The sequence below is a fragment of the Gossypium raimondii genome, chromosome 11 (assembly GCF_025698545.1).
Source record: "Gossypium raimondii isolate GPD5lz chromosome 11, ASM2569854v1, whole genome shotgun sequence".
In the NCBI taxonomy this organism is placed as follows: Eukaryota; Viridiplantae; Streptophyta; class Magnoliopsida; order Malvales; family Malvaceae; genus Gossypium; species Gossypium raimondii.
In genome coordinates, this window is record NC_068575.1 from 8,927,644 (window position 1) to 8,953,338 (window position 25,695).

Consider the following 25,695-nt stretch of genomic DNA (forward strand, 5'->3'; position numbering starts at 1 on the left):
AGTACTACTAGACAAAACAGATCCAGGAATTGCCCCTTCGAAGCTTGATGCAAACGGATCAAACCCATTTATGGTACTGAATGTCTTCTCCCATAGTATAGTCGAGGTAACTTATTCTGAATTCGGCACATTTAAGGTAAACAATATTCGAATTAAACTTGATTTTGGTAATAACATTGATAGCGAGAAAGAGGAGCCTCGGCTTCGTAAACCACTGTGATCGTGCGAATACAAGGTAAGTCGAGCTTAGACTCTAAATAAGCGCTTCTCGGGAGGCAACCCGAGTGTTAACACTCTGCTAATTCTTTTAATTCATGTTAGTTTTTTAACTAATTAATTTTAAAAATTAAAAAATAATTTTGACCTACACGGCCTGGCCACACGGGCGTGACCTAGGCTGTGTGCACAATAAGGGGTTCGACAGTGAGTTACACGGCCTGGCAACATAGCCATGTGACCTGAGACTTAATTTTTCAAAAATTCGAAGGTTACATGGCCTAAAATGGTCCACACGGGCGTGTCCTAGGTTGTGTGAAACATGGAGATAATTTTTTTCAATTTTAAATCAAGTTAGAGAGTTACACAGGAAAGGCACATGGCTGTGCGAGAGACATGGCCGGGCCACACGGGCATGTGGGTGGCTATGTGACCCACATGACCTCTCCCACTAGTTAGGAGAAGCGAAGGAGATACACGACTTGGGCATATGGCCGTGTCTGCCACACGGCCTGGACACATAGACGTGTCTGAGGCTGTGTGAAGACTAGGCTTACTTTTTAATTGCACACGGGTAGAAAACACCTTAAATGGCCGTGTGACCCAAACCTTAAAATTTCTTCCTCAATTTGTCTCTTTCTTCTTCCCCAAACAAGCCAACTCCTTTTCCCCAATCACCCACCTCCTTTCCCTTCTCCCCATAGTTGACTAACCCTGCCACTTCCCACGCGCGACGCCCCATCGTTACTCTGGCCATTATTTTTCGTTGGTCTTCCCCTTTTACCCTTTTTTATTTTATTTTATTATTTATTATTTATTTATTATTTTTTATCTAATTTAATTATTTGTTTTATTTTTCTTATGCTTAGATTTTAATTTAATTTTAATTTATTTATGTTATTTCTATTATTTTAGTATTTTTACTATTACCTTTAATTTTATTAGTACCATTGAGTTTATTTCTTTTCTTTTTCGTTTTCGTTTTATTTTTATTTTAGCTTTGCTTTTATTTTTTTAGTTCCTTTATTTTTATTTTTTAGACTTATTTAATAAATTATCTTTTGAATTATGGTTTTATTTTTATTTTTATTTTTATGGTTGTTTCGATTGAGTTGTGCCCTCTTAATCTTCTTTACTATTTGTGTTTATTTTCTTATTAGTTTGCTCGGAATCATGCACTACGTACAATTCTGCTTTTCACCATTCTGGCAATTTTATACAATATTCAAGGCAGGTTCAGTTTTCTCCCTCTCTTATGATATTCTACTTATACTATGATTATATCTGTTTGTACATTGAGGACAATATACATCTTAAGTGTGGGTAGATTATTTATATAATTATTAGAAAATCCCTGAATTATGTCTTGTATTTAAGTAATTTTCTCATACTTCTATTAGAATGATTTTTTGTCACTTTGGGAATTTTTGTTGATGTGTTTTGGATTAATTTGTAGATATTTGTGTATTGGTTGATTTAAAGTTTAAGACATGAGAGAATCAAGCATGATAAATTATTTTTCAAAAATTAAAAGTTTTTAGGTTGTTTCCCTAAATTGAAGTATTATCTTAAAGTTTGAGATTTGCAAGTTTGACATAAAAAACCATGTTTTTTTTGTGAGATTTTGAGCCTTTAGAGCATGCATTTTTCTTGCTCATTTTATTATTGGTTATGAATGTGTCAACCTGATTTGTTATTTTAGAACTTGTTTCTATTATGCATGTCGAGACCACACCTTTGATTTGATTTATTGAGATGATAAAGGCACCAAGGTTTTAACCCACCTATCCCATAAAAGCCTACCTTCGTAATTAACCCTTAGTGAACCCCGTTGAGCCTAACACACCGTTTTTCTTGATTCACCCATTAATGTTAACCCATAGCTCATGTTTTCGTTGAGACTTTTTCTCGTTTTATTGACTCTCTTTTTGTCAAGATTTGATTTGGTTAGTTGCCTAACTATGCTCTTCTATTTGATTTGCTGAATTATTTATGATTTTTCTGGATAAAAAAAGAGAGAAAAAATTGAAAAAAATTGATTATTATTTAGTTCTACGTTGATTGAGCTTGGATAGTTAAATTTATATTTTGAGGAGAAGCTCATTTTTATTCTTGAATAATCCTTGATTTATGCTTGTTTTTAATTCATCATTTGTCTAATTTTTCTAGTTTGGTAATTCATCAATTCGATCTCAATTATTACCAAATTTTCTGGCATTTCTCCACACCCTTAACCTAAGCCCTGTTACCTCTTTAAGACCTTTTGATTTTTGTATCATCTCATTTTATAGTGGTGGAGATTTGATTTTTCATCCAAGCCTATGGTAATGACATTTCTTGTTCAACTTTTGAGCGCATATTATTCCCTAGATACCTAGGGAGGATGAAACCTATGATGAATCCTTTTATTTAATGTCTGTTTTACACAATAAATACTTGATTCTTGTTCTCAATTATGTATGCTTATTTCTTGTTTTAATATTTATGTGATATTAATTCATGTTTAATGTGCTTAATTCAGTGGAGCAAAAGTCCCTGTTTAAGAGTAGATCTAGCATAATTCAGTGGAGTTGCATGCAATCCAAGGAATAGGACGACATAAATCTACTGGATTAGAGTCAAATCAAATAGGGGAATCCATAAATCGAGTTAATGTGACGATAGGGGTTTTAATTAGAAAGAGATTTCAATTAATCAACCTAAAGTCAGTTATTCTTACTCTCAAAAGAGATATTAACATAATTTAGGGATTTCTATAGATACACAAGTGAATAAATCGTTTAATTCAGATTCATAAAAAAAGATGAAGTCTAGGTGGATTCTTTCTTGGGTATTGTCTATCTCATTAGTTAATTTTTATTATTTCTTTTATTCATTCTCTATTACGTTCTTAGTTAAATTAGTTTAGTAAATTTAGATTAAAACATATCACCCCAAATTGTCGGCTAAATAATAGAAAAACAGTAAGTACTAATACTTTTAGTCCTCGTGGATACGATATTCTCTATTCACCTTAACTATATGATTGTTCGATAGGTGTGCTTGCCTTTTTTGTATTTATAGTTAGTTTAGTTACCATCAATGACCTAGGCACTATGTGTAACATCCCATTTCTCAATAGTGTCTTAAATAGTAGTTTCGGGGCCACAAATTCGAAGAGTGAGTCTGTAAATATTATTATTTAATATTTACGAGTCAAATATTGTATTATACTTTATTTTGATATGGTAATTTATGTTATTTGAAAGAATAAGTAAGTTCAAGTGGTGTGTCCCTAAAGTCAAATGATTTTAGAAAATGAGGTTTCGGGACATCGTTTCTATAAACCGAACTCAGAAATATTTTTAGTAAATATTTATGGAGCGATTATATGGGTATATTAAAATTTGGTTAAGAACTTTTAACATTTAAATCATTGATTAAACGAAAAGGACTAAATTGTAAAAGGTGCAAAAAATTAAATTCCATTATTCAAATGGATCGAAAAGCTTTGAAAAGATAAACTAATGGGCTTGAGTGGTAATTACACCATATTTAAAGTTAGTGAATATTCATGGATAGGTTTCTTGGGAAAATCTTCGGCCAAGGCTGATTTCTCTTGCATGGTAAGATTTTAAACCCCGTTTTTAGTAATTTTATGTTTTTGAGATCGAATTAGTTTAATCTAGCTAACCCAGGGGTAAATTTGTAAAACTGTTAAAATTTTAGGGGCTTTCCATGAATGATTTTTGGGTGATTGTGAATTTATTCGATACAATATTAAGCTTGGTTGATAAATAATCTTATTTTGTTAAGTGATTTCTAATGATATTAATGTTTAGGGATTAATTTGTTGAAATATTAAAATTCATGTAAATATTGGGAATTGATAATGGATATGGGCTGACAATAAATCATATGAAATTGGGCTATCTAGTATTTTGATTACATGTGGATAATTCATGAAATTCAAGATTTAAAACTAAATTGCATAAAAGGTAAAATGACGGGGTAATTTTGTAAACCGATGATAGAATGACTTAATTGAATAAAAGTGATATTGTATTAATTGAATGAAAATTATTATTTAGATCAATAAATGCTACAATTGGATTTAAATCAAGGAAAAAAAATAAGGTTTCGATTAGTCGTCGACTCTATTTTAGTAACCATTCTAATCGAGGTAAGTTTGTAGAAGGATTAAATTTTTATATCTGTTTTGGATGGAATGTTAATTAATATTTGTGATATACATAATTAGATGGACAATTGTGTATTAATTTGGTATAATGCATTAAGTTGTGAAGCTAATGAAATTAAAGTCTATATATGAAAAATATGAACTTCACTAATGTGTAATGGAATGGTACAATGGGATGAAAGGAAAGAGTTTGGATGTGTAAAATTAAAAAAGTTGTATTTCATGAAGCATGTGTGAAATGATATAATATAATGAAATTTAAAGAATCGGATATATGAAAAGGTCTCGTTTGAACCTTGTGAATACTTAGGATACAAATGGCATTTCATTAGAGATTATACGGTTTTGGGTGCTAGTCATGGATGTCCTACTAATGACTGAGGTCCTACATTTGTTGCGGATTCTCCATAGCTCGTCTGAGAAGCATCGTGTAACTAATATCCCGTCTCACAGCTCATGTGAGCAGGCCCATTTTACAGCTCGTGTGAGCACTAGTGGAAAGGTTATGGTTATATGAAAAGGCACACTTTGTGTGAGTATTCACGAGTATCCAATGTAATTTTATATGGCTCAACGGGTAAGTAAAGGTTAATAGAAATGCATGTATAAAAACTTAATGTAACTAATGTTCATACGAAATGGAAAGATGAATATGCATATATGAAATAAAAAGGATGAGAATTTATCATGTGATGGATGAAATATGCATGGAATTAATTTCTTAATATATGATATGTTTCATATATGTTATGTTTACTTATTATCTACTAACTATGTGGATTCAAATGAGAAGAATTTGTAATGGATATATATATATGGGATGGATGATATATAAAGCCTAAATGCTTATTATGTATATTCCATGAATTATTTGAAACTTATATGTAATGTTATACTTGCTAACCTTATGAGGTGGTGTGTATAGTAAAGGAAGTTTGGCATATGATATGACGAAAGTATGTCTGGTTGTTTAATTTAATATGTTTGGTAAGTTTAAGTTTCCTTTATACGAGCTTAGTAAGCACTGGTTGCTTATATAGTTGTTTTCATTGTTTTGCAGATCATTAGAAAGCTTGAATAGTTGGAATCAACATCAGATCACGACCACACTATCCTTTGATCTATTTTGGTAACTTTTGAAGATATTGAAATGGTTATAGATGGCATGTATAGGATTGTATGTTAAATTGGTATGCTTTGGCTTGTTCCAAGCTTTGGCATACCTTAATATCTTTTGTTAATGGTTGTGTATGGTCTTTTGAAATTAGGAAAGAAATGGTTAATCGATATATGTGCTTTGGCATGTATAGGGATTGTTGCTACTTTGGTAATTTGGCATTGTTATGAGTTATGCCAAATTTGAACATGTTTAATGCCTTTTGTGTTTTGGTTTGTAAATGTATATGAAATAATTATATAGGGCTTGATGTCAATGAGGCCAATTGGTATGTTTGGTGGTTTGGCAGGTGCAGAATTTGGAGAAAGAAATAAATGAGTTAAGGCTTGACGGGGAAAAAGGTTGGACAATTTGCCACCTTATAGGCCGTGGCAATTCAGGGAGATGACTGAGTCAACACTTATTGCTGACCAGTTTAGCCCAGATTTACTTATACTAGAAAAATCTATCTAAAAAAGAGGAAAATATATCGTGAGCTGTTGGAGCTATTCTGGGAAGGAAAAGCCTATAAAAATCCAAAAGAGGAAACCCTAAGTGTTGAGATCTAGAGGCAATAATAGAGGGTAACGACATAGTAGAGATGAAAAGAGGAGACTAAAAGCAATCCCATTCAGCTATCATAGGACACTGTGTCGTAAATTGAATTGATCAAAACGATGTTGGGTGTTATTTCAAACTTGAATTTTAATCGCCAACTCATGAGTTAAATCTCATAGGGTTAGGATTACGTGATGAAACTTTTATTTTCTTTAATAGTTGATTCATGTGTTTGAGTTAATCTATTGTTTCATTCAATTGTTCTTATTTTTTAAGTGTATGCGTACGTTCCCTAGAAATAGATGAATGTGCAGTACACTATAAAACTGAAGCTAATTCTGAAAAGGTTAGATTAGTTGGACCGTAATTGAATGATATGAACAAGTGCTCAACAGATACTTGCAATAGACTCTAGACATAGAGTAACGTTCATGCGGAAAGAAGACAAAACGATGTAGGGTACTATGCTAAGGCCTTTAGACGCAAGCCAGGTAGCTTGAGATTTTTCTCTCGAAAGAAGTAGGTCACTTTAAGTCTCTTCTAAGTAGTAGATTAAGTACGATTATGCTGAGGCATTACTAAAAGTAAGAGAAGATTCTTAGTAATCCCAACCTTCCAAATCAACATCGTAGACCTTCTATCCATTACCGTAGTATCTTTGCAGTAGAATCCTTAGTTATTTATTTATTTGTTCTCATATTATTGACAAAATTATTCTCATCATTGCCATCACATATTTTTACTCATACTTTGCCTTAGCATTTTCCCATATCAGCCCATATACAATTCGCACTCATCTTTATTATTTTAATCTATCACTGGATACTTACCTCGGTTTTGCCATAACATTAATCATTATCATAACTTGACCATTTCTCTACCTAATTCGATCCCTGTGGAGACGATCTCACTTATCACTTTATTACTTGATTCGACGTGTATACTTACACAATTCACATATCATATTCACACACGATAAGTTTTTGGCGCTGTTGCTGGGGATCGACAATTTGGTGAAAATTGGTTTTGTTATTTTACTTAGTTCCATTAGTTTTATTTAACTTAGTTATATTTAATTTCTACAGGTTTTCATCAGTGCATGAAAAGAGACATTCTTACTAACAAGGAATATCCTTTTAACCTAGAGATCAAAAAAACTTTACGAAGAATACAGAAAGAACTTCAAAAAATAGCTAGGAACAGGAATGATCCTGGTCTCAATGATATCTGAATGGTCAAAATGGTAATCCTCCTGTTCATAGGGTGATAGATGACTAAGATAGACCAATCCAGGAGCATGTTGTGCCAATTTTAAATGACCTGAATCCAGGGATAGTTAGACCACAAATATAGGCTCAGCAGTTTGAACTAAAACTAGTAATGTTTCAAATGTGGCAAATAGTAGGATAGTTTGGTGGACTACCCACTGAAGATCCAAGATTGCATTTAAGACTTTTTCTAGAAGTTTGTCACTCATTTAGACAACAGGGTGTGCCTGAAGACGCCCTGAGACTTAAACTTTTACCATATTCTTTAAGAGATCGTGTGAGAGCATGGTTGAATGATTTGTCGTCGAAAACAGTGGCATCATGGAATAATCTTTGCCAGAGGTTTTTGTTACGGTATAATCCTCCAAATATGAATGTCAAGCTTAGAAATGACATCACATCTTTTCGACAATTGGAGGATGAAACATTATTTGAAGCTTGGGAACAATTTACAGACTTAATTTGAATGAGTATGATGCATGGATTTCAATGCTGAACTCAGATGGAAATATTTTATAATGGGCTAAATGCACATACGGGGATGGTAGTTAATGCTTTCGCCAATGGTACTTTGTTAGATAAATCCTATAACGAAACATCTAAGATTTTGGAAAAGATTGCCAACAATGGTTATCAATATTCTACCACAAGAGTTGGGACGGCAAGAGAGCTACTGGTACTATAGAGTGGGATGCAATCAGCTCTTTTACAGCCCAAGTATCTTTTTGGCTAATATGATTAAAACAATTAAAATGCCTACTATCGCTCAAGATGAAATTAGTCGAGCTATCGTGTGTTTATTGTGGTGAAGATCATGTGTTCGATGAATGCCATCAAACCCAGCATCCTTGTGCTACATGGGTAATTTTGATCGAAATAGTAATCCCTATTCCAACACCTATAATCTAGGGTGGAAGTAACATCAAAACTTTAGTTAGAATAATCAAGGTGATGGGAATTTTAACAATGCGGCAAGACAGAGTGTCAATAGTGCGTCACCTGGTTATAATGAACCTATGCCGAGGTAAAATGTCCAGTAAATTCAGGCTTCAAGATCATCATTTATTGAAGAATTGCTGAAGGAATATATAGCCAAGAATAATGTTGTAATTTAGAGTTAGGTTGCATCTCACCGAGCTCTTAAGAATCAAGTGGGGAAATAGTGAATGCTCTAAATTTGAGGCCACAAGAAGCATTGCCAAGCGATACCCGAATTTCAAGATTAGAAGGGAAGGAACAGTGCAAGACCATCACTCTTACAAGTGGAACTCAGCTTAATGACGTTGCTCAAAATGCCACGGTAAGAGAGGATAGTTCGAATAACAACCATGTAAAGATCCCAGAGTCATCTAACAAATGAATTGAACCTAAAAAGGATAAGCAACAAAATGTTGTGGCAGAATCAAATCAGGTTGTCAACAGAAATGCCATGGCAAAACACTATCAGCAACCTGAAGGACAACCACATTTACCTTTTCCTCAGTGATTTCACAATTCCAAGCAGGATATTCAGTTCAAAAGATTTTTAGAGATTTTGAAGCAACTCTATATCAATATACCGCTAGTAGAAGCTTTGGAGCAAATGCCCAACTACGTGTAATTTATGAAAGATATATTGTTAAAGAAGTGCAGATTGGAAGAATTTGAGACTATTGCTCTCACTGAAGGGTACACAACAATGCTGACAAATAAATTACCTTCAAAGTTGAAGGACCCAAAGAGTTTTACCATCCCATGTTCAATTGGAAATCATTATGTTGGTAAGGCGTAGTGTGATGTAGGAGCAAGTATAAATCTAATGCCTGTGTCTATTTTCAAGAAGCTAAGAATTTGAAAAGCAAGACCTACTACAGTTACGTTGCTACTGGATGATCGATCCTTATTTTTTCTATAGATTTGAAGAAGGGAAATTTTAAGATGTACTAGTAAGAGTAGATAAATTTATCTTTTCTATGGATTTCCTTATTTTAGAATACGAACCTGACCAAGATGTGTTGGTTATTCTTAGAAGACCTTTTCTTGCTACTAGCAGGACTTTAATTGATGTACCGAAAGATGAACTGACCATGAGGGTAAATGATCAGTATATTACCTTCAATGTATTTAATATTTTGAAATGTGTTGATGTTAATGATGAATGCTATGCCGTTGGGTTAATAGAAACAACAGTGGAGGAATTCATCAAATATTGCCATAGCAATTCTAACAGTTACGAAGACTTGCTTGAAAAGAGTGATACAATAAGTTCTAGGGAATTCGGTGAATTTATGGCAGCCAAGCAGATAGTGGATAGACCAAGGAAGAAATTTGGACCTTTGGATTTGTCAAATCGACCTTTCCATCCTTCTGAACCTTCTATAGAGGAACCTCCTACACTGGAGTTAAAACCTTTGCCACAGCATTTGAAGTATGCATATCTGGGCGACAACAGTACTTTAGTAGTGGTAATTTTTGTGGAACTAACACCTGAGCAAGAGTCAAGGTTGTTAAAAGTTCTTCAACAATTTAAGAGGCCATTAAGATAGGCCTTGGCTGATATAAAGGGAATTAGCCTTGCACTCGACATGCATAAGATTTTGTTAGAGGATTGCCTTAGCAATTCTATTAAACAGAATTGAAGATTGAATCTGATCATGAAAGAAGTTGTCAAGTGGCTTGACGCTAGCATCATTTACCTGATTTTCGACAGCTCATGGGTGAGTCCTATGCAATGTGTACCCAATAAAGGAGGTATCACAATGGTAAGTAATAACAATGAGCTCATATCAACTCGCACTATCACGGGATGGAGAGTATGTATGGATTACCACAAGCTTAATAAAGAAACGAGGAAAGACTATTTTCCCTACCATTCATTGATCAAATGTTGTATAGGTTAGTTGGGAAAGCTTTCTACTATTTTTTGGATGGTTATTCAAGATATAATCAGATTTTCATAGCCCACAATGACCAATAGAAGGCAACTTTCACATGTCCATATGGCTCTTTTACGTTCAGACGGATGTCGTTCAAGTTCTGTAATGCCCCGATAACTTTTTAAAGTTGTATGATGGGCATATTCTCTAACATGGTGGAAAATTTTCTTAAAGTCTTTATGGATGATTTTTCTGTGTTCGGTAATGATTTTGAGGATTATTTGAAAATTTTGGAATTGGTTCTGTGCCGTTGTGAAGAAACAAATCTTGTTTAAATTGGGAGAAATGTCACTTCAAGGTTCGTGAAGGAATTGTACTGAGGCATAGGATATCGCAAAGAGGAATTGACCTTTTAGAAGTTTATCAGAAGTGATAGAAAAATTGCCACCTCCCACTAGTGTCAAGGGTATTAGAAGTTTTTTAGGTCATGCAGGTTTTTATAGAAGATTTATTAAGTATTTTTCGAAGATATCTCAATGTTTGTGCACTTTGTTAGAGCAAAATAAACCTTTTAATTTTGGTGAATAGTGTTTTGGTAGCTATTGAAGAGTTAAAGAAAAAAACTCATAGTAGCACCGATTGTAGTAGCTCCACATTGGACACTACCTTTTGAACTCATGTGTGACACTAGTGATTATGATGTAGGAGCCATGTTGGGGAAAAGGAAAGACAAAATACTACGGGAAATATACTATGGTAGTAGAACTTTATCTAAAGCACAACTTAACTACACCACCACGGAAAATGAGTTATTAGTTGTGGTGTTCGTATTTGATAAGTTTCGTTCGTATCTAGTTGGTATAAAGATCATAGTTTACTCTAATGAGCAAAAAAGATGCTAAGCCAAGGTTGATTAGGTGGATACTGTTGCTACAGGAGTTTGACTGAGAAATTAGAGATCGGAAAGAGACTGAGAATCTAGTGGCTGATCACTTGTCGAAGATAGAATCTGGAAGTAAAGGTAGTCATGATACATTTATTAAAGAAGAATTTCCAAATAAATAGTTGATAGTAGCCACATCATTACCTTGGTATACCGAAATAGTGAACTATTTAGTAAGTGGTGTGTTGCCACCTGATCTCAACAGTCAGAGAAAATGGAATTTCTTCATGATGCCAAGCACTATTATTGGGATGAACCTTTCTTTTTTAAACATTGTGATGATCAAATAATTAGGAAATGTGTCCCTGATGATAAAATGCATAGCATTCTACAGCATTGTCATTCAGCTCCATACAAAGGACATTTTGGAGGAATGAGGATTGCTGCTAAAGTAATTCAGTTAGGATTTTATTGGCCAATTTTGTTCAAGGATGCTCACGAATTCTATCAGTCATGCGACCGTTGTCAGAGAACAGGGAATCTATCTAGGAGACATGAAATATCATTGTAAAGTATATTAGAGATTTAGTTGTTTGATGTATGGGGAATAGACTTTATGGGTCCATTTCCATCATCAGTGGAAAAGGTGTACATACTGTTAGTAGTGGACTATGTCTCTAAGTGAGTCGAGGCTATTTCTCTTCCCACTAATGATACAAGGTCAGTAATGAAGTTTTTACATAAGAACTTTTTTACAAGATTTGGCACGATAAAAGAATCATGCTGCGGTAATTTGAACTCAGACAACAAGTGTTGTTATTTAACTCTAGGCTCAAATTGTTTCCAGGTAAATTAAAGTCTCGCTGGTTAGGTCCTTTTGAAGTAGCCCAAGTGTATCCTTATGGAGCTGTTAATATCAAAGACTTGAAAAAGGGGGTCACATTTAAGGTTAATGGGCAACGCTTAAAACACTACTGGGGTGCCTATGTGGACAGAGACAAGTATTTTATTGATCTTCGGGATGTTTGAGATAATAATTTATTTCATCTTTCTTTTCTTTAATTGTTTTACCTTAATTTTATTTTTAATACTTATTTTATATTGTTTTCATTTCTTTTTTCATTTTGAAAAAAATTCTACGATTTTTAGAGGTAAAATAAAAAAATGTGAATTGAGTAGTAGCAATATTAAGAGGAGTTTGCCGTAGCATTGCGATGAATTGGGTAGTGGACAATGTGAGGTTGATCTGGCAAATAAGTTCAAGGGGAAATATGTTATTTTTGTTGGGCCAATTCTATTATTAGGTGAGCTTATAGAAGGGAAGTTAAACTTTTTGGGATTAGGGCGCTTCACATTTTTCCCTCCTAAAGTCATCTTAATTTTTTGTTCTCCTACTCTACGTCATACAACTTCCCTAGCACATTTCACTTTGGTTGAATTGTCATCACTATCCCCTTATTTCTCTCTTCTCAACCTCTCACGTTCTTAAGTTTCTCTTAAAGTTTTCATTTTTATTACTTTTTCTCTTCAATATCTATGATTTTTTCACTACATACTCCAAAATTTCTTCTAGTTTTCTCCAATGGCTCGCATCAAAACTGCCTCAAAAACTCAGAATCAACAAGGGCTAGTGCTGCTCAACCAAAAACATTCTTCAACATTGCTGCAGCCACAAGATACAATAGTAACATTACGAAGCGGCCTTTTTATTTTGAGCAAAATTTCTTGTTTAAAGATAAACCACACATTGGATACGATGAGTCTTTGTCGTCTATAGTGGAAAAACATGGGTGGAATATTTGTAACACTCCAAACGCAGCCTAGACGTTATGGCCGAATCTGGCGATGTCACATGATAGTACGTTTGAAAACAGTATCATTGCTAAAACTGTTTTCTGTTTAGAACTAATCATTATCTTTCATAAATTCTCAAATCGTGATTCATTTCCAAAACGCTATACTTTGCAGAAGCTTTTAAAATAGTTTGCGTGTGTGTGGTATTTTGATAAAACATTCATCTCTTTTGAAAGCTCGAGTTTTACCTACTTCTAGCAAATATAACCAGAAAACAATATAAAATCCAAATTTTAAGTAAAAATCCATAGAGGCCATTATTATAGAAAAATACCCCCAAAATAAAACTTGAAATTGTAAATAAGTATCAAATAGCAAAAAGGAGTCATGTGGCCACCGCTGAGTCCTCCGCCGCACTGATCCGCCTATGTTTGGGGATTATCTGTACAGATTAAACAGAAGGGGTGAGTTTACATAAACTCAGTGTGTAATCCCCATGCAAACAAATAGACAATAACAGATAATCTTGGTTTGGGCCTAAACCCTTTTCAATACCAGTATCAATATCAGTATCAGTTTAGGCCATAGCCCATTTCAGTAATAGTAAGCATTAGGGCCTTAGCCCGTCACAATACAGTAACAATGATAGTTATGTAGTTGTAAAATCCTACCCAACCGGCCTTTACACTCTATCTCCGTCCAACCCTACACTCCATGTGGGGATATAATCAACCTACCCATCCCTACACTCCAAATAGTATCGAATGCTGCACTAGACAATAGTTGCAGCTAAGCTACCAGTAAGTTAGGCTTGAAGCCTTTCAACACTTCCTCTAATCAATATCAATTCCCATTCCAATGCAATGCATCATACGGACATGTCATGTTATCATGTATAATCAGTATAGTGTATATATCATGCTCAACATACAAACATACATTGCTATCTTATATAGGCATATAATTGTCTTTCAATCATTTAAGTCAACTAGGGGTCTAGGTAAACCTACCGACCCTACAGTAGGTCCACAGTTGACTTGGGCTACCCGTGCAACCTTAGCAGTCAAACAGTGAAAATAGGCCTACAGCCCATGTCGCATGCCCATGTGGCCAACACGCCTGAGTGGCCTACATGGCCCAAAATGGTCTTGGCTGTATGGATCTCACGGCCTGGCCCAATATTCCTATACGCCAGTGTGGTTCACTTGTATGGGGCCCATGCGCTCGTGTGTCCTATACGGCCCAATTCGGCCTGGCCCATGAATCGTACATGGCCAGCCTCGTCGATCACACGCCCATGTTCAATCACACGGCCTATCACACGGTCAGCTACACGCCCGTGTGGCGTCGACAATCACATTTTTTGGCTTTTCGCCGATTTCCATTTCTAGAGTTGTGTTTACACACCTGTTACAGATTCGTAGCAAAACACTTCTGAGCTTGGTAATACCTAAAAGAAATTGATCAACACACTCCCTATTAATCACCTCAAAAGCCAAATTAAACCAACCCAACCACTTACATAATTTAAGAGCGATTGGAACTTACCTTTAACGCCTCAACTTGGTTTACCTACAAAGAAGTATAGGAAGGGTCTCAATCCACGCGATTTGCTGCTGAAAACAAAGCGTAATAACTAATGAAAACACAAGAAATAAAAAGGAACGATTTTTTACGAAGCAATGACCACCCCAAATTATTATAACCTACCCCTTACTTACCTACGTATAACCAGCAAAGGAGAAATGCACACTTTGTCTTGAAGGATCGAAAAGGATGCACAAAGATGAGAAAGATTCAAGGGCCAATTCGGCTGCACTAGAGAAAAGGGGGAAAAGAACAGTATGGATAGAGAAAAGCGTCAGAAAGGCAGAGCATAAAGCTGAAATTCGACTAAGTGAGCAAAGTAGGTGCGTGCAGAAGCAGAAATTGAAAAAAAAGAAATAAACTATGACAAAGTACCGAATATAGGAGAGTGAGAGGAGAGAAACGACAGCACGTGGGAAAAAATTACAGAAATCAACAGAGAAAGACCAAGAACAGAAAAAAAACTGAAAGAATGAGTTGAGTAACCGAATTTGCCACCACCTATTTTGGTTACCTTCAAACTCTTCTATCCTTATTTTTCTCCCCAAATCTCTCAATCCACTCCACAAAATTGTCCATCCCTCTCTCAACCACCTAATTCAAATTCCATTCCAACTCTTCAGTAGTTCAGTTAGATTAAAACACAATCACGACACTAGCAGCAAAATAAAATACTCCCTGGCGCACACTAGGACTTGAACTCAAGACCACCAGCATTTTGACACTCCACTTAACCACTAGGCTAGCAGGACCATTTTGACATATTTTTACCAAATTTTCACTATAAGCCTATTGAACAAAAGCAAGGCTTTATTTAATTAAAACAAAGATTTAGCTCAAGACAAGGCTTGAACCCAAGACTTCTCAAACACTTCCCAGAACACTTAACCACTGAAGCAGACATATATTTATGTCACAAAAACTTAGAAATAAATATAAGAAAATTTTGGGGCATTACAATATTTTTTGTCTGCAACCCGAGGATGTTTTATGAAAAGTTGTTTAGGATTTTTATGCCCATATCAACCCTTCAGATTCCCCTTTTATTTACGTAAGAGGTACTTCCATTCCCTTTGATGAAGACCGTATTAATGCTCAATTTAGTTTTGTAAGGATTCAAGATGAGCACATGTCGTTTGTTGAAAATATTATTGTTGAGGGTTTAAACCAAGTATTAGAGGATTTATGTATTAAGGGAACACGATGGACTATTTCCAGCCAAGAATGTTATACTGTCGAAAAGGCTTTGTTGAAGCCCATTGAGAAAATTTTGTATCATTTTCTGAGACGCTGAATTATGTCGTCGATGCACAACACAACTGTTTCAAAAAAGAGAATGCTTTTGTTGCACTCCATTATAAAAGGAAGAAAGATTAATGTTGGAAGGATCATATTTCAAGAAGTACATAGGTGTGCTAATAAAAATGTGGGTAATTTAAATTTCCCCTCACTTATTACTGCCCTATGTCGAACTACCGAAGTCCCTCTTAATGCGGAGAAGGATATCACCCTTAAAAAGGGTGGGTTGACTAGGACCTTGTTTTCCAATATCCAAGGCACTAATGCTACCAGGACAACCCAATATAGTAATGAATCACTTCCTCTGCTACACTTACTCCTACGAAAACACCTTCAATTTCACGTAGCTCCCTTTAATAGCAAATATTTCATTCCTTGAAGCAATTAAAATAGAGGATGTCACTTTTTGAAATCCAGCAGTTTCACTTGGCTGAGGAGATGGCATAGGCCCAGCAGCAGCAAGCTGAGTATTGGGCTTATGTGAGGAGTACGGATTTGGCTTTAAGGAAATCCCTACAAAATAATTTTAAGAAGCTAATGCCAGAATTTCCTATCTTCCCAGCCACCATGCTCCTATTTGCTGATGGCGCCAAGGAGCCCACTCAAGCTACTGCTGAAGCACCCACTCAACCCGCTGCTGACACCTACTTAAACTACTATTGAAGAACCGAAAAAGACGACATCTCTAAATGCTGAGAAGGAGGAAGAAGGAGAAAAGGATGATACTGTCATCACTACTAAGGGTAAGAAACCAATTCCACCTTTGCCACCAACGCCCATGTCTACACAGGACTGTGATATTAATTATTTGATCATTGAACTCACAGAAACTTACAAGGGAGGGAACGAAATGACCTCCAAAAAGAGGAAGTGGCGATACTAAGTTAGTGCCCGAAAGTCCACTCATCGGGCAGAATGAAGTATCGATGTGCTAGTCCAAGCCAACTAAGTTTTTTTCTATCTCTTTCATGAATTTTGCATTTTATTTTCTTTTGCCATGACATTTTTTGTAAAAAAAATTTTCTTTTGGTTGTTCTCCTATATATCTAGTCATGCATTGAGGACAATACATCCCTTAGGTTTAGGGGTGTATTGTACATTGAATCTGCATTTTATATTTAGTATGTATGATCATTGTAGTTTAGTTGAATCTATTTTACCACGGCAATGTAACTATTACGTGTTGTTTGCCTATGAAGAGTACAATATGTACTTGTGATGTTCAATGATGAGCTTATATTCTTTAATACACCTAGAACATGTGATAGTGGATTAGGTGAAGTTAGCTTAGGATTGGTTGCTTGAAAATTAATTTCTGAAAATGAGATGTTCTATACTCAGTTTTTTTGGGTTGTAAGGAGTATCTTTTAAGGAACTTAGAGCCTTTTGAAGCCAAATTCAGTCATTTTTCCTTGGCAATATTAACTAAAGGATAGCAAGCACTCCAATGCTTAGAATTGTCGAGTAGGTCAGCGCCACTTTGTTTGCTCCATCGTGTTGTTGATGAGAATAGTGAATTTAAGTAAGAGTGTGTAATAGAAAGTAAATAAATTAGCAACACTCCGCTGTAGTAACAGGCTAAGTAGCTAAGGAGGTAGTTGTTTTCTCCATCCATCTTCTAAGTTAAAAGCATTAACTTCAAGACTGGTTTCTATTTAAATTGTGACATGATTGAGTACTAAAAAATTCTGTGTATGCTCTATTGTGATTTTCAAGTCAAAGAATTTTGTGACATGCTAAATCCCCTAATATACATATATTTTATTTTTAAAATAATAGTAAGTTTGTACAAGTATGCTTAGATCAGGAGTAACATTTGTTTGGGTAACAAATGAACTGAGTAGCTATGAGATAACTGCTATGGCCAGAACATATATGGAACTTAGAAAATCTTATTTTTAGTGAGTAATTTTCTACACTACCTTTCTTAAATCACACATTTGAAACTCGAACAGGTTTTTAACGAGGAAAGATGGCTGAGAACTGATGTATACATTGGTATTCGAATAGATTGACAATACAAGATTGGTACATGCAATGACAATACTACTGCATACATGCATTCTTGCATGTTTTTCTTGAGGACAAACAATAATTCAGGTTTGGGGGTGTGATAACTCTTTAAAAGAGTTATATTTCATACCTTTAGACTAGCTAATTGCTTGTACTTGGGTACATTTAGTGGCATTTTAGGACATTTTATTAGTGTTTTTATTATTTGCAATAGGTGCTTGGACTATGTTTACATGTTAGATACATTTAATTTCGTGTGGATGGGTTGTGTTTGGTGGTTTGGCATGTGCAGGATTTGGAGAAAGAAATAAAGGAGTTAAGGTTTACCAAGGTAAAGGGTTAGACAGTTTACCACCTTATATGCCATGGTAATTTAGGGAGATGACTGAGTGAACACTCATTGCAAACCAGTTTCAGCCCAACTCCACTTGTACCAAAAAAATTTGTCTAAAAATAAGGAGAAGATACCGTGGGCTGTTAGAGTTATTCTAGGAAGGAAAAGCATACAAAAAGTTGAAGGAGAAAGCCCTAAGTGTGAAGATCCAGTGGCAACAATAGAGGGTAGCGATTGAGTAGAGACGAAAGAGAAGACCGAAGGCAATTCCTCTCAGCCATCACAAGACACTATGTTGCTGGATTGGGGATTGGTTTGGCAGAAACCATCTTCCTAAATTCTTCCATTATTTCTTATTTTTTTCTTTGTAAATTGAATTGATCAAAACGATGTTGGGTGTTATTTCAAACTTGAATTTTAATACCGACTCATGAGCTAAATCTCATAGGGTTGGGATTACATGATGAAACTTTTATTTTCTTTAATAGTTGACTCATGTGTTTGCTTTAATCTGCTGTTTCATTCAATTGTTCTTATTTTTTAAGTGTATGCCTACATTCCTTAGACATAGATGAATGTGTAGTACGCCCATAAAATTGAATCTAATTTTGAAATGGTTGGATTAGTAGGACCGAAATTGAATGATATGAGCAAGTACTCGACAAATACTTGCAGTAGATTCTAGACATAGAGCAATGTTCATATGGAATAAAGACAAAACAATGCAAAGTATCGTGCTAAGGCCTTTAGACATAGGCCAAGTAGCTTGAGATTTTGCTCTCGAAAGAAGTAGGTCACTTTAGGTCTCTTTTGAGCAGTAGATTGAGTACGATTATGCTAAGGCATTACTAAAAGTAAGGGCCTATTCCTAGAATCCCAACCTTCCAAATCAACATCGTAGACCTTCTATCCATTATCACAATGTCTTTTCCATAGCATTCTTAGTTATTTATTTGTTCGCATATTGTTCACATAATTATTCTCCTTGTTTCCATCACATATTTTTACTCTTACTTTGCCTTAGCATTTTCCCATATCAGTCCATATACAATTCGCACTCATCCTTATTATTTTAATCTATCACTACATACTTAACTCGGTTTTTCCATGACATTAATCATTATTATAACTTACCATTTTTATACCTAATCTGATCCCTGTGGAGATGATCTCACTTTTCACTTTATTACTTGATTCAACGTGTATACTTACACAATTCGCATATCATATTCACATGCGACACCGTGTAACCCCTATTTTAGAAATTTTCATGTTTGGCTTGAATTTTTTGTTTTGCTTCTAATAAGCCCTAATTGTTTCCAAACTGTCTTTAGGGCCCCTTAGGGTCGATTTAAGGCTCATAAAAGTATTTATGCTATAATTAAATTATGTTATCAGAGGTTAATATATATAAATTGCATACTGAATTTTGTTTTTCGATGTTAAAGCTATGTATTGTACAATAATACTCTGTAACCCTAGTCTAACAATGAAGATGGGTTAGGGGTGTTATATTTAGTGGTATCAAAGCTACGATTTAGTCGGTTCTCAGACTGAACGTAACATGTATAGAGTTTAAAAGTACATGCCATTTTATAACTTATTGTAGTGTGATGTCTCCTGACTTTGATGGGTTTTATTTTTCACATATATAAAAAGATGTTTTCCAACCGAGCTAATTTCAATGAAGACGAGACTTATATTTCAGTCCTCGATTAAGGGACTGTTCATGATGTACTGACATTCAAGAAGCTAGAGAAGAGATTTATATTATTTTTATTAATAATGAAGGATATGTTTGATGTGTATATGAGAATCAAATTTTGTGGCTCTACGATCTCTACCTCTCGTGCTTAAAGTCCTATACAATGGAATATTCACAAGATTTTTGTTAATTAAATTAGCAAGTGTGGAGTCAAAGAGTTTAGCGGTAAAATGAGTAATAATTTGGCCAAAGCCAAGAACTGGTTAGCAACTATAGAGATTTATGGATGAAATATTATATCTTTCCGAAGATTATCTGAGATGTACGACGCCACTGTTAAAAGAAGATATTATTTACTAGTAATCAACTTTAACAACTATGGTATCGAAAAGACAGATTAACTAGGATTTCTTCTGAATTTATTTCTGAAAGAATTATGTCAGCAAACGATATTTAGACAAGAAGAAAAAGGAAGTTCTTAAGTTGAAGCTGGGAAACAAATTAGTTGTGGATTTCAGGTGAGAGTAGTTCAACTCGGTAGGTATGTTAATAAGATAGTACCGATTGAAGAGGAATTATGTCCTTGTTTCAGAGAGGGATTGAATAATGAGATTAAAATACTTTTCAGTGCAATGGAATTTTGTGAGTGGTAATTCTGTTTAATTAGACTCGTGAAATGAAAGAGCTGAGTAGTTATTTCCAGGGCCATTAGGGTTTTATGACAAAGATAGAATGGAACAGAATAATGTGAGACCATCGATGACTTCAGTAGCCAGTGCAGTAGTGTTTGAAATGTAAATAGATCTAAATGTAGCCATTATTGCCGAGTATTTTACAATGACCTCAACTAGGTATGTTATGTGCTCTTTTATCTATAGTGGCATGGACGGTTGTTTTATCTCTAATTCTGATGCTTATCATGTTGGGATGCTGGCTAATCATAACATTAAGTAGAGATATTGTTAGCCTGGCTGTAATAATGGATGACATTGCTCTATTATTGGTGTTCTATTCAATTATGCTTTGGTGGAGGACTCGTTGGCAAAGATCAAGTGTTGTTGCTTTTCTGTTTCTATTGGTTGTTGCTCTGCTTTGTCCATATAAATTTTGTGTTGTTTATGTCACAGCTGGTTCCAGTGCGTCTAAGTGATATTCTTCTTCTGAATTTTTCTTTGATGTATCAGCAATTGCCTTAGAAATCGTTATGCTCTTTATATGTCGCATGGTTTTCAATGGAAATGGCTTGTATGTGGACAAGTATGTCCGGAGAGATTATAAATTTGTATACTCTGATAGTATAGAAATGGATCCTGTGCTTTGTTTACCAGAACCACCAGACCCAAACGAGTTATACCCTCTGGAGTTTAGTAGGGCTTCACATCTTGGACTTATTTACTTAGCTCCCTTGTCGTTCTTCTTGTCTACTCTATCCTATATGGTCTGACTGCAGAGGATGCACATTGGCTTGGAGCATTGTATTAGCTATGCAGTTGTAGCATCTGTCTTATTAGGTGCGATAATTTCTTGCCATTTTTCAACTACAAACCAGTTAGCTCAATAAAGAGATGCCTTTCAGAACATTGTGATCCATCTAAGGGAAGGTTTTCGTAGGAAGGAGCAAAAGTAGTTCTTCTAGTTCATTTGCTGGTTGTGGCTTAAGTGTGAAATGTAGTAATAGTGTTGTAGGTCATTCTACAAATATCATTGAATGTAGTAGTCAGAGTATGGTTCAATGATCCGATGTTAATATTTGGAACAGTCTTTTTATGTATTCAACTTCTAGCTTTCAAGAAGGGATAAATAGTGATAAGTGTGTAGACAGTGAAAGACCAAGTTTAACATCACATAGCAGTTCACATTACTCCAATGATCTCGTAATATGTTAACAAGTCAAAATTGAGTATCAGGTTTTGTATGAACTATTACGGTTTGTTATGATTTTTGAATGGGATTAAGAGCGAGTTATGATATATTTTATGTCTGGATTCTTTTTGACGACAAGCAGAAAGACTTAATTTGAATAGTTACTATCAAGTTGATAAAGTCGATTCAATTTGTTCTAGTTAGAACAGATTAACCACTCGAAAAGCTAGTTGAGACATGTATCTGAATTTACCTTTAGATTCTGAAGTGAATTTCATAGAGCTATGGCACTAATAGACAGACAGTCAGAATGAGAAATTCAAATTCTAGAATATATAATACAAGGTTATATCAACTAGATCAGAGATAGTTGGGAAAATGTTATTATGGGTTAAATTTGTTTTGATAATAGCAGCTATCAGACTTGTGTTAAAATAATATTGTTTGAAGCTTTTCATGAATAGAATATAGAACCCTGGTATGCTAGGCAGATAGAGCGACAACAAGTTAGTTGAGTCAAAGTAACCAGAACTATTATCAATTGAGAGTTACAAATGCGGATGTGTCAGAAATAGCATTTAGAATTTGTTATGGATATTACGAATTTTGGCAAAACTCTATGAATTAACTAATATACTTGGAACCTGATGATCTGAGCTTTTTGGTTTTGTTTTGATAGATGATTTATTAGGAATTTCTCTACAGTTGTACTGCCAATGACGAAGCTATTACAAGAAAACATCAAATTTGTTCAGTCAAGTCAGATATCTACTTCAGTCTCAGCCACAGAAGAATTTATTGTTTATAGTAACGTTTCATTCAGATGGTCTTAAATTATGCTGGTTTGAGTGTTATGAAGTTGATGGTTAAATTGTTAATTCTTTGGAGAATTTTTTAGATGCAGAGAAAAATATTTGAGTATGTACATTGAACAATTATGGGATTTTATAGGACATCCTATATGAGGTTCATGACATTGTCTATTTGATCTACCAGACAGCGATGAAATGTATAACGCTTTGAGACAAAGTTACTGGTGCTCAAGAATAAAACGTGAAATTTTAGAGTTTATACTGAGATATCTGATATGCCAATAGGTCAATGTAGAATATCAAGTATTGTTTGTAATATTACGGTCAAGTATGAGTTCTGATTGGGAATGAGTTACGATGGATTTCACTTATGGACTACCTTTGAAGATGAGAAAGAAAAACTTGATCTGAATAGCTATTATTAGGTGAGAAATTTCGAGGACGAAATTCTCGTAAGAGGGAAGAGTTGTAACAACTCGTTTCTCAATAATGTTGAAAATAGTGGTTTCGGGGCCACAGATCCGACGAGTGAAGATGTAAATATTATTATTTAATATTTATGAGTCAAATATTGTATTATATTTTACTTTGATATGCTAATTTATGTTATTTGAAAGAATAATTAAGTTCAAGTGGTGTGTCTCCAAAGTCCAATGGTTTTAGAAAATAGGGTTTTGAGACCCCATTTCTATAAATCGAGCCCATAAATAATTCCCAAATTCATTTTATGGAGCGGTTATATGGGTATATCAAAATTTGGCTAAGAAATTTTAACATTTAAATCTTTGATTAAACGAAAAGGACTAAATTGTAAAAGGTGCAAAAAATTGAATTCCATTAGTCAAATGGATCAAAAACTTTAAAAGATAAACTAATGGACTTGAGTGGTAATTATACCATATTTAAAGTTAGTGGATATTCATGGATAGGTTTCTTGGTAAATTTCATGAATTTTAAAGGTTGCATTAGTAATTAAATAATTAAAACTAAAATAAACCTAACCAAAAGTGGTCATCTTCTTCATTCTTTCTTTCAAAACTGAATAGCCATGGATAGGTGGGGAAAACCTTCGGCCAAGGTTGATTTCTCTTGTATGGCTAGATTTTGAACCCCGTTTTTAGTAATTTTATGTTTTTAAGCTTGTATTAGCTTAATCTAGCTAGTTGGGGGTCAATTTGTAAAATTGTTAAAATTTTAAGGACTTTAGATGAATTATTTTTGTGTGATTGTGTATTTATTTGATTCAATATTAAGCTTGGTTGATAAATAAACTTATTTTGTTAAGTGATTTCTAATGATTTCAATGTTTAGGGATTAATTTGTTAAAATATTAAAACTTCATGTAAATATTGAGAATTGATAATGGATATGGGCTGACTATAAATCATATGAAATTAGGCTAGTTGGTGTTTTGATTAAATTTGGCTAATTTATGAATTTTAGGATTTAGGACTAAATTGCATAAAAGGAAAAATGTTGAGGTAATTTTAAAATAATGATGGAAGGACTTAATTGAATAAAAGTGATTATTTAAGTTTTGCAATTGTATTAATTGAATGAAAATTATTATTTAGATTAAGAAACGCTACAACTGGATTTAAATCGAGGAAAAAAAACTAAGGTTTCGAACTAGTTGTCGACTCAGTGTTAGTAATCGTTCTAATTGAATGAAAATTTTTTATTTCTGTTTTGGATGGAATGTTAATTAATATTTGTGATATGCATAATTAGATGGATAGTTGTGTATTGATTTGGTATAAGGAATTAAGTTGTGAAGCTAATTAAATTAAAGTCTATATATGAAAATTTGAACTTTACTAATGTGTAATGGAATGGTACAATGGAATGAAACGAAAGGAAAGATGTTGGATGTGTAAAATTGAAATATGTGTATTTCATGAAGCATGTGTGAAATGGAATTGAAAGAGTCGGATATGTGAAAAGGTCCCATTTAAACCTTGTGAATACTTAGGATTCAAATGACATGTCATTAGGGATTATACGGTTTCGAGTGCTGGTCCTGGATGTCCTACTTATGGTTGAGGTCCTATATTTGTTCCAGATTCTCTACTGCTCATGTGAGCAGTATCGTGTAGCTAACATCTCAACCCATAGCTCGTGTGAGCAGGCCCATTTCACCGCTCATGTAAGCACTATTAGAAAGGTTACGATTATATGAAAATGCACACTTTGTGTAAGTATTCCCGAGTATCCTATGTAATTCTATATGGTTCAACGGGTAAGTGAAGGTTAATGAAAAGGCATGTATAAAAACTTAATGTTACTAATGTTCATACGAAATGGAAAGATGGATATGCATATATGAATTGAAAAGGATGAGAATTTATCATGTGATGGATGAAATATGCATGGAATTAATTTCTTAATATATGTTATGTTTTATAGATGTTATGTTTACTTATTATCTACTAACTATGTGGATTCAAATAAGAAGAATGTGTAATGGATATATATATATGGGATGGATGATATATAAAACCTAAAAGATTATTATGTATATACAATGAATTATTTGAAACTTATATGTAATGTTATACTTGCTAACCTTATGAGGTGGTGTGTATAGGAAAAGAAGTTTGGCACATGACATGATGAAAGTATGTTTGGTTGTTTAATTTACTATGTTCGGTAAGTTAAAGTTTCCTTTATACGAGCTTACTAATCACTAGTTGCTTATATAGTTGTTTTCTTTGTTTTGTACATCATTGGAAAGCTCGAACTGATGGAATTAAAGTTGGATCACGATCACACTATCCTTTGATCTACTTTGGTAACTTTTAAAAATATTGAAATGGTTACAAAAGGCAGGTATAGGATTGTATGTTAAATTGGTATGCTTTGGGTTGTTCCAAGCTTTGGTATACCTTAATATCTTTTGTTAATGGTTGTGTATGGTCTTTTGAAATTAGGAAAGAAATGATTAATAGATATATGTGCTTTGGCATGTATAGAGATTGTTGTTACTTTGGTAATTTGGTAATGTTATGAGTTATGCAAATTTGAACATGTTTAATGCCTTTTGTGTTTTGGTTTGTAAATGTATATGGTATAAGTGTATAGGGCTTGATGTCAATGAGGCTATTTGGTATGTTTGGATTTGTTGGTACCATTTTTATATATATGTGTGGTTTGGTTTGGCTTGTTTAATTTT

At 34.2% G+C, this 25,695-nt stretch overlaps 1 pseudogene; it reads left to right on the forward strand.

The window, feature by feature from the left end:
• The first annotated feature begins 7,919 nt into the window (after positions 1-7,919).
• LOC128034726 (calpain-type cysteine protease DEK1-like) lies at positions 7,920-21,584 on the forward strand (annotated as a pseudogene).
• Positions 21,585-25,695: the final 4,111 nt, after the last annotated feature.